Below are 9,842 nucleotides of genomic sequence, written 5' to 3' on the forward strand. Positions count from 1 at the left end.
CACCAAGGTGCGGCACATCTGTGCGCATTTCCGCAAGTCAACCACTCATGCTGCCACCCTTAGATAAGTGCAAAGGCGCTTGCAAATGCCAGCTCACTGACTGCTGTGTGATGTGCCCACGCGGTGGAATTCCACCTTCCAGATGGTAGCCAGGGTTTACCAACAACGTAGAGCCATTGTGGAATGCCAGATGTCAACCTCGGTAAGAAGCGGTAGTCAGGTGAGACAGCTTCCTCAAATCTACAATGAGGAGTGGACGTGAATGTCTGCTATCTGTCAAGTACTGGGCCACTTTGAGGAGTCAACACAGATGGTCAAAGGCGATGCCGCCATCATCAGCCTCACCATCTCACTGCTGTGTCTGCTTCAAACCACCCTGCTCAGCCTGATGCCTGAGACTTTGCCTTCGTCTCAGGAGATGGGGGAAGAATATCCACCGCTAGATAGCCAGACAGCCCTGACGTCAGTTTCTCAGCACAAAAAAGAGGAGGATGAAGAAGAGAGGAAGAGGAGCAGACTGCTGGCGCAACTGAAGAGGGTACCCATGCTCAATCCTTAGCTGTTGAGCGTGTATGGCCTGAAGAGGAGGAATTGGTGGGGGAGGAGGAGGAAATTGAGAGTCAGCCTATTGAGGAGAGGGAATTCTTGTATTTTGGGACCCTGGCACACATGGCTGACTTTATGTTAGGCTGTCTTTCCCGTGACCCTTGGGTTAAAAATTTTTTGACAACACAGATTACTGGGTGTTCACCCTCCTGGACCCACGGTACAAACAGAACTTTTCCACTCTCATTCCTGCCGAGGAACGCAGTATGAGAGTGAATCAATATCAACAGGCCCTGTTGCAGAAGCTGAAAATTTACTTCCCATCTGACACCACTAGCGCCAGAGGACGTAGTTCTGTGGGCCAAAAAGCAGGGGAGAAGAGGGGTGGAGCAGGCAGCTTGTCAAGGGGCAGGGGAACCTCCAAGGCCTTTGACAGTTTCATGGCACCCCAGCAAGACTATGTTAACTGTCCCCAGTCTAGATAGAGTAGGGGGAGGCCTTTAGAAAGATGGTGAGGGAGTACCTAGCTGACCATACCAACATCCTTCCCAATCACTCTGCTACATAGAACTACTGGGTTGCAAAGCTGGATACGTGGCCCGAACTGGCGCTTTACGACTTGGAGATGCTGGGCTGCCCTGCCGCTAGTGTGTTGTCAGAGCGGGTCTTCAGTGCAACTGGTAAGTGCAATCACTGATAAGTGCACCCGCCTGTCAGCTGACAGCGCTGACAGGCTGACGTTTATAAAAATGAACAAAGCCTGGATTTCACCTGAATTCAACTGCCTACCCAGGGAACGCAGCTCAACATGAAGATTCTTGGTATCTTCTCTCCTCCTCTTCCTTCTCCTCCTTCAATTCCTAGCCAACAGCCAATTCTTCTTCCGCCATGCTGTGTCTGGCATAATTTTTGGGAGGCTTACTTACTTCCGCTTCTACATTGGCCATTCTGTTCTCACCGCCATGCTGTGTCTGGCATAATTTTTGGAAGGCTCACCAGCTACCGCTTCTACCTTGGTCACTGTGTCATCCCCGCCATGCTGTGTCTGGTATAATTTTTGGAAGGCTCACTTGCTTCCTCACTCCCTTTTAATGGTTCTAGGTGTCCTCACTACCATGCTGTGTCAGGCCAAATTTTTGGGAGGCTCACTTGCTACCTCCCTCATTTTTAATGGTTCTCTGTGTCCTCACTGCCATGCTGTGTCTGGTATAATTTTTGGGAGGCTCACTGGCTACCTCACTCACTTTTAATGGTTCCCTCTGTCCTCACTGCCATGCCGTGTCTGGTATAATTTTTGGGAGGCTCACTGGCTACCTCACTCACTTTTAATGGTTCTCTGTGTCCTCACTGCCATGCTGTGTCTGGTATAATTTTTGGGAGGCTCACTGGCTACCTCACTCACTTTTAATGGTTCCCTCTGTCCTCACTGCCATGCCGTGTCTGGTATAATTTTTGGGAGGCTCACTGGCTACCTCACTCACTTTTAATGGTTCTCTGTGTCCTAACTGCCATGCTGTGTCAGGCCTAATTTTTGGGAGGCTTACTTGCTACCGTACTCACTTTTAATGGTTCTCTGTGTCCTCACTGCCACGCTGTGTCTGGCATAATTTTTGGGAGGCTCACCTGCTACCGCTTCTACCTTGGTCACTCTGTCCTCACCGCCATGCTGTGTCAGGCTAAATTTTTGGGTGGTTCATATGCTATCTCTGTTTTAATGGTTCCCTGTGTTCTTAACGTCATGCTGTGTCAGGCTAATTTTTTGGGTGGTTCACATGCTACCTGTTTTAATGGTTCCCTGTGTTCTTACCGCCATGCTGTGTCAGGCTGTTTTGGGAGGCTCACTTGCTACCTCACTCACTTTTAATGGTTCTCTGTGTCCTCACTGCCGTGCTGTGTCAGGCCTAATTTTTCTGAGGTTGAATGCCTGCCTTATCTACCTTGTTCACTAAGTTCTCACCGCCATGCTGTGTCAGGCTAAATTTTGGTGTGCTTCATATGCTACCTCTGTTTTAATGGTTCCCTGAGTCCTTACTGCCATGCTGTGTCAGGCTAAATTTTGGGGTGGTTCATATGCTACCTCTGTTTTAATGGTTCACTGTGTTCTCACTGCCATGCTGTGTCAGGCTGAGTTTTTGGGTGGTTCATATGCCTACCTCTGTTTTAACCAGGCTGTTGTCCAGAATTTGGCATAATGGTGCGATTATGCAGCCTCAGAGGCATCCATACATGCTGCCCCTGCTGTTTCCTGTTTATTTCTGTGGTGTTTCCATCATTTTCTGAGGTTGACAGGTTTTCACACGACCTTCCCTCTACCGAACTTGGGTCCCCTGCAAAAAAAAAATGGTTTTCCATTGACTTCAATGGGGTTCGTTACTCGAAACGAGCACCCGAGTATCGGAAAATATTCGTCTCGAGTAATGAGCACCCGAGCATTTTAGTACTCGCTCATCACTACTCTTAAACCAAAGCTAAATTTCCCATAAGAAATCACTGAAATGCAGGCAATTGGTTCCACATTCCAAAAATAATGATTTTTTATTAAAATTTTTTATTTATATAGCACCAACAGATTCTGCAGCACTTTACAATTCTGTTGGTACATACATAGACATAAATCAGACATTACAGAGATCTACGTATAATTATTAGTGATGAGCGAGCATGCTCGTCCGAGCTTGGTAGTATTAGGGTACTCGTTACTCGATGGTACTCGTTACTTGGACGAGCATCTCGCGATACTCGAGAAAATGGCATCATCCGTTTCCTGTAAGTTTGGGCGCAATTTCTCAGCCAATCAACATGCAGGAGACTCTTTGGTACATTCTGCGATCACGTGGGACCAATAAATGTCGATAGCAGCGATTGGTTGGCCAGATCAGATGACCCTGGCATATAAATATGTGTACCGGCGGCGCTCGGCTCACCTGCATGCTGGAAGAGAATAGGGAGAGCTTGTCAGGGAGAGCGTTAGGGAAGGAATTAGCGTTCCAGCAGGCAGGGATACTATATACAAAACCCGACAGCCCTTTTAAATTTTTTTTTTTTTAATTACTCCAGACTGCTGGCTGGGACTTGCAGTGCAGCTAACACGATTTTAGCAGCACATTGTGGTGATCGGCTGCTGGCAGAAAGGGGATAGCTGGTGTTCCATACAGACCCCAAAGAAGTCCTCAGTACTATTATATTTTTCTGTGTCTGGTGCTGCTGCTGTTGTACTTTGTATTGATGTGATTTGTAGTACAGTTGCATAGAACCTTACTGCTCATTGTCCTGTGTAACAGGTGGCATAGACCATATACCACCACTTACACACAGAGGCTATGTTCACACTGCGTACGAATTCAGTCGCAGTTCTTACGCCGCCGTACATGTGCGGCTGAAACTACGGGCGTGGGAAAAATCGACATGCGGCCGGATGCGTACGCACTGTGAACATACGCCCGTAGTACAGTTATGCTTCCCTAGCTTGTTTCGAAGCGATCTGAAGCAGGTGATTTACTTGGAAATCTTCGCCCAGCCCAATAAAACACACAGAACCTTTTGGATCGAAAAATCAAGTTCAATTTGACTGAAATAAGTACTCCGTACAGGACCGCATGGAAATCCACGGCCGTGAGTTTGAACATTTCCGTCCTCAAACAATGGTCTTGTTCATTTTTCACGGCGGCGTATACAATCCATTCGTTCATATGTAGTGTGAACTGTGCGGGCGTATATCGCGTACTCTCATGCGAACGCATCAACCTCAAAACTACGTGCGTATATTCGCGGTTCGCACTACGGATGGAATCATACGCAGTGTCAACATAGCCAGACTTTGCGACAACCTCCAAAAACTAGTGTGACCAGTAAATTTTCTTATTTCTTCATTTCTTCGTGCAGTCATATCCAAGCTCACTACTAATTGCCCTGCATAAGAGGGTGGCATGGCATACAGTATATAGCAGCACTTACCCACAGATTGTATTTGACAACCTCCAAAAACTAGTGTGACCACTATATTTTCTTATTTCTTTATTTCTCAGTGCAGCCGTATCCAAGCTCGCAGAAATTTTGCTTGGAGGCTAAGTCACCAAACCATTGCTTTAACCAAAGAAATCTTCTGTTTGAATTGGTTAAGGCTAGGTTCTTCGAGGCTAACCGAAGAGCATCTATGGGAGCATCAGAAAGAAACTCTGTTGTGCCTTTATAAGAGGAAGTTTCTCCAGAATATCTTCCCTTCTCGTACCATCTTGGAGGTCTCTATTGATCTGGCTCATCCAAACTCTTAAAGCGACTCTGTACCCACAATCTGGCCCCCCCCCCCCCAACAGCTTGCACCTTCAGGTAGCTGCTTTTAATCCAAGATCTGTCCTGGGGTCCATTCAGCAGGTGATGCAGTTATTGTCCTAAAAACAACTTTTAAACTTGCAGCCCCGTGCCCAACAGGCGTGGCCTAGATTATCTATGCATTAGGCTGGCACAACCAGCCCTCCTCCCCGCCCTCCTCATCATTAGGAATGCTCCAGGTAGATTGCCTACTATTCGTCCGCTGTGTCAGCCTGGCACATGGGCTGGATCGTTAAGACACCTGTGCAATGTTCAGACAGGAGAAAATGTTCCAGTGCCATTCCTAATGTTGAAGAGGGTGAGGAGGAGAGACGGAGGGGTGGTGCAAAGTTAGGGCACAAATATTCTAAGCCCCGCCCGTAGGGCACGGGGCTGCAAGTTTAAAAGTTGTTTTTAGGACAATAACTGCATCACCTACCAAACAGACTGCAGGAAAGATCTTGGATTAAAAGCAGCTATTTGAAGGTGCAAGTGGTTTTGGGGGGGTCACATTGTGAGTACAGAGTCACTTTGAATATCTTGCTACAGGAACTGAAGCAAAGGCAACTTTTGACACTGCGGCTGAGTAGGATTTTTTGCAAATGAATCAGCTCTTTTATCCATGGGATCAGAAAGCAAGGTGGAGTCTCTATAAGGGAATACTGACTTTTCGACAGCTTTGCTGCAGCTAAGTCTACTTTTGGTGGATATTCCCATAATTCTGTGTCCTTAGACTCAAGTTTGTATATAGATTTGAACCTTACTCCAACATTAAATCGTTTGTCCGGTTTATTCCAGTCTCTTTGAAACCATTCGGTCAGCAGAGGGTGTTTGGGAAAAACTTTATTTCATGAAGAAGGGAAGTGGTACAGGGCTTTTTTTCGCAGACCTGCCCTGCATGTTCTTATCAGACTCCACAGTAGCTTTGACTGCTTTCACCAAACCAGACAAGTCCACCTTATGAAATAGAGTCTGCAGGACCCTCTATGTCAGAATCCGAGCTAGAGGAAGCATCCTCAGAGCTGTCAGAAGCAAAAGAGGAGGAAGGTGTCGCTATTTTAGAAGTCAACCTTTTCTTCTTCTTAAAGGGGCAGTGCGGCATTAGAAAATTATTCACTAAATAACACACATTACAAAGTTATACAACTTTGTAATGTATGTTATGTAAGTGAATGGCCCCCTTCCCCGTGTTCCCCCCCACCCACGCTAGACCCGGTGGACATAGCGCCCGGTGGACATAGCACTACAGTGGATGTCTGGTGTGTGAATGGGGCCGCGGGGTGGCCGCACGCTTGCCGGGTTGGGGGGAGGGGGGGGGTGGCGGGCGGCTTTGAGCGTACCGGCCCGCCAACATAGTGTTTGGAGGCAGACTGGCCAGGGAAGTCGGCCGTGAGAGGGTCGAGTGAACAGGCTGGAATTTATTCGGATTACTGACCACTGTTTTGTCATTAAAGTTTGAGTGGAAAATATATGAAATGAACCCGGTCGTTTGGTGGGGACCGCAGTCCATAATAGATGGATGGTGGAAGCCGTTGGATTGGACAGGGCAGTTGTCCACAGGATCCGGCGCGCAGGGTCCGTGGATAACTGGTATGAATGGTTTTTTTTTTTTTTTTTTTTTTTTCTTTCTTTTTTCTTCCTCCGTCTGTGGCCAGTATAGCCCTCACCGGGGCTGGATTGGCAGGATAAGGAGTTGAGATTGGTTGTGGTTATCTGAGCAAGCTGATGTCTGCAGCCGGCACTGTGTAGAGGTGGAGGGGGTGGGCTCTGGTCTTGTCTGCCCGTCTCCCCTGGCCTCGGCGCGGCGGGGGTGTGGCTACTCCGCAGCCTGGTGGGTTGAGTGTTTTAAAATAAGTATAGGGTGGGTGGTGGGATAGGTAAGATAGGTGTAGAGAATAAAGGGGCGCCCTGCAGGTTTTACCACACGGAGGAAAAGGTAAAATATGTAACTAACGAGGAATGTTTTGTAACTGTACCTACAGATTGGGATTGTTGCTCTATGGCGTTTTAATGTGATTGTGGGGTTGGGATAGGGGGGGGGGGTCTGGGTTTGTCTGTGTTAAAATATTAAAATACTAAATAAAGTAAATTAAAAAAAAAAAAAAAATAGAGTCTGCAGGACCCTCTATGTCAGAATCCGAGCTAGAGGAAGCATCCTCAGAGCTGTCAGAAGCAAAAGAGGAGGAAGGTGTCGCTATTTTAGAAGTCAACCTTTTCTTCTTAAAGGGGCAGTGCGGCATTAGAAAATTATTCACTAAATAACACACATTACAAAGTTATACAACTTTGTAATGTATGTTATGTAAGTGAATGGCCCCCTTCCCCGTGTTCCCCCCCACCCACGCTAGACCCGGAAGTGTGGTGTATTATACTCACCTGATTCGTGTCGACCCCGGCTGCCATCTTGGGGACAATGACGTCGTCTTCAGGAGGCCGGCCGGACCGCACCAGCCCTCCCTCATGCCGGCCCCCCTCTGCTACTTCATCAGTTGTTCGGCCGCGATTGGCTGAGCATATCTAAGCTCAGCCAATCGAGTTAAGACACGTTACTTCCATTGACGTCACTTCCAATAGCCGGGAGCATCCGTGTGACGTCGCTTCAGGTCAACGCGTCACTTCCGGTGATGTCACTTTCGGCCACCGAGACCGGAAGTCATGCGTCAATACTGCGTTCGGGCAGGACACGTGGAGATCATCATATGGGGAAAGGAGAAGACATCCGAACCCAGCATCACTGCATAGGGAATGTAATAATCGACCCTAGGTGAGGAGCATCACAAATCATCACTGAACCCTAGAATAAAGTAAATACCTGTGTTATAAGCCACATCACTGTAAGCAACACATCATTCTTTAACAACAAGCACTGTTAGCATCACTGCATAACAGTCCAAAACCTAGAAAAACAGAGAAAGAGAGATGTTAGTAATAGTCTCTTCTAACTAGTGCAAAAGAAAAAAACTCTGTGTGTCTTCCTTACTGTGTCACCTTTATAGGGGAAGTAATCTTCTTAATTATTTCATTACTGCTGATTAATGTCTCTTCTGACTCATTGTAGGGAATGATATTTAACCCATATTGTGCTGTCGAAGGACGTCCAGGAAATGTTAAGGGCTGTATCTAGAGCTCTAGCTTACTTTGGCGTTACATTAGAAATTTATTTACACAGTCCAATTATTTAGCATTTTCCTAATTTCTGGGTGATTGTAACATGATAATCTGTAAATTGCCAGTCTTAGGCCATGTTCACACATTGTAAAATACAGGCCGTTCTGTGACCCGGCCAGGTCACAGAACGGCCAGTGTTACTGAAGATCATCCCAGCCGGTACTGCAGTATCTTCATTTCTGATAAATTGGGATGCGGGCGCATCAGTGTGCGCCCACATCCCAATTCACCGCTGCACACAATCGAGCGAGCGGCCAGCGCCACACGCTCCATTGTGTGAACTGACATGTTCTGTGCGGCCGCTATTCAAATAAAAGTGGCCGCACAAAACTAACATGTCGGTATATCGTGCGGCCGGTTAAAATCCTGGTTGGAGTGCATACTACGTGTATACGCTCCGGCTGGGATTCCATTCATGCACATACAAGGTATGTTTTGTATAAATCACGGCCGTTGTTAAAACATACGTTGTGTGAACATGGCCTTAATGTGTACCAGTCATTGTAACTTTCAAAGTCTAAACAGAATTCGTAAAATAAAACATTTTTGCAATATTTATTAATTATTTTTTTAGTTATCATGCTGTAAAACAAAGCTATACTTACCAGAAATGCAGGTCCAGTCTCCTGAAGGACGATTTTTAGTCTTGTGTTGGATGGTTAGAAAAAAAGAGACTAAACTCATAGGGGGAGATTTCTCAAACTGGTGTAAAGTAGAATTCTTAGTTGCCCCTAGCAACCAATCAGATTCCACCTTTCATTTTCTAAGGAATCTGCGAGGAATGAATGGTGGAATCTGATTAATTGCTAGGGGCAACTAAGACAATTGTACTTTACACCAGTTTGATAAATCTCCCCCATAAAGTCTAACCTATACAGAGTCACTGCTCAATGTATCACATGACTGTTTTCCCTGTGAGCACAGATGACCTGGGAAACACGGGACTTCCTGTGTTTAGAGTCTTTGAAGAAAAAAAAAGTCTAAACAGAGGAAGTGTTGTTTCCATGATAACTAAAAAAAAAAAAAAGAATTTAAGTTGCAAACTTGCTTTATATCACATCTACTGTTGATGGGACAAGTTATAATGACAGTGACACTTTAAGAAAAAATAGCTTCAGCGATTATTGCATGATATGTAAATATTACAATACAATAACTGAAAAATACCATCACACAACATTGTACAGTTAAGGGGGAACTCTGGTGGAAATTTTCTTTTTTTTTAATCAACTGGCAGTAGATAGCCATACAGCTTTGTATGTAACTTCTATGTAAAAATCTCAAGTCTCCAAGTACTTAACAGCTACTGTGTGTCCTGCAGGAAGTGGTGTTTTCTTTCCAGTCTCTCCATAGATAATGGAATGTCACACATGATCTGGGCCACAAGCAATCTAGCTCAGATAACAGGGAAATATTATGCACTTAGGTAACGAATAATAACATTACAGTCCAAAGAACTGGGAAAGTAAGGTTTTTGCACAAAACTGTGTAGGATGAATAAAACTCGGCTTGATTGTAAAATAATACAAAAAAGCTTAGATAAGCTGGTAGCATGGGCACAAACATGGCAGATGAATTTCAATCCTGATAAATGAAGAGTCATGCATCTAGGCCCTAGTAACCATATTACTTCTGTCATTAGACTAGAGTAAAGGAACCATGGGGGTGGGGCTAAATGGTGGAATACCCCTCCCCCGCCTGCTGGGGGGTGTAACACTATAATGTTAGGAAAACAATCTCTTCATTGTATATTTTCTCATTTTACTACCACCTCTGTTACTTTGGCGGCCATATAGTCTTGCTTTGGAGTCATGTGACTG

This window comes from Dendropsophus ebraccatus, chromosome 1 (assembly GCF_027789765.1).
Source record: "Dendropsophus ebraccatus isolate aDenEbr1 chromosome 1, aDenEbr1.pat, whole genome shotgun sequence".
NCBI lineage: Eukaryota > Metazoa > Chordata > Amphibia > Anura > Hylidae > Dendropsophus > Dendropsophus ebraccatus.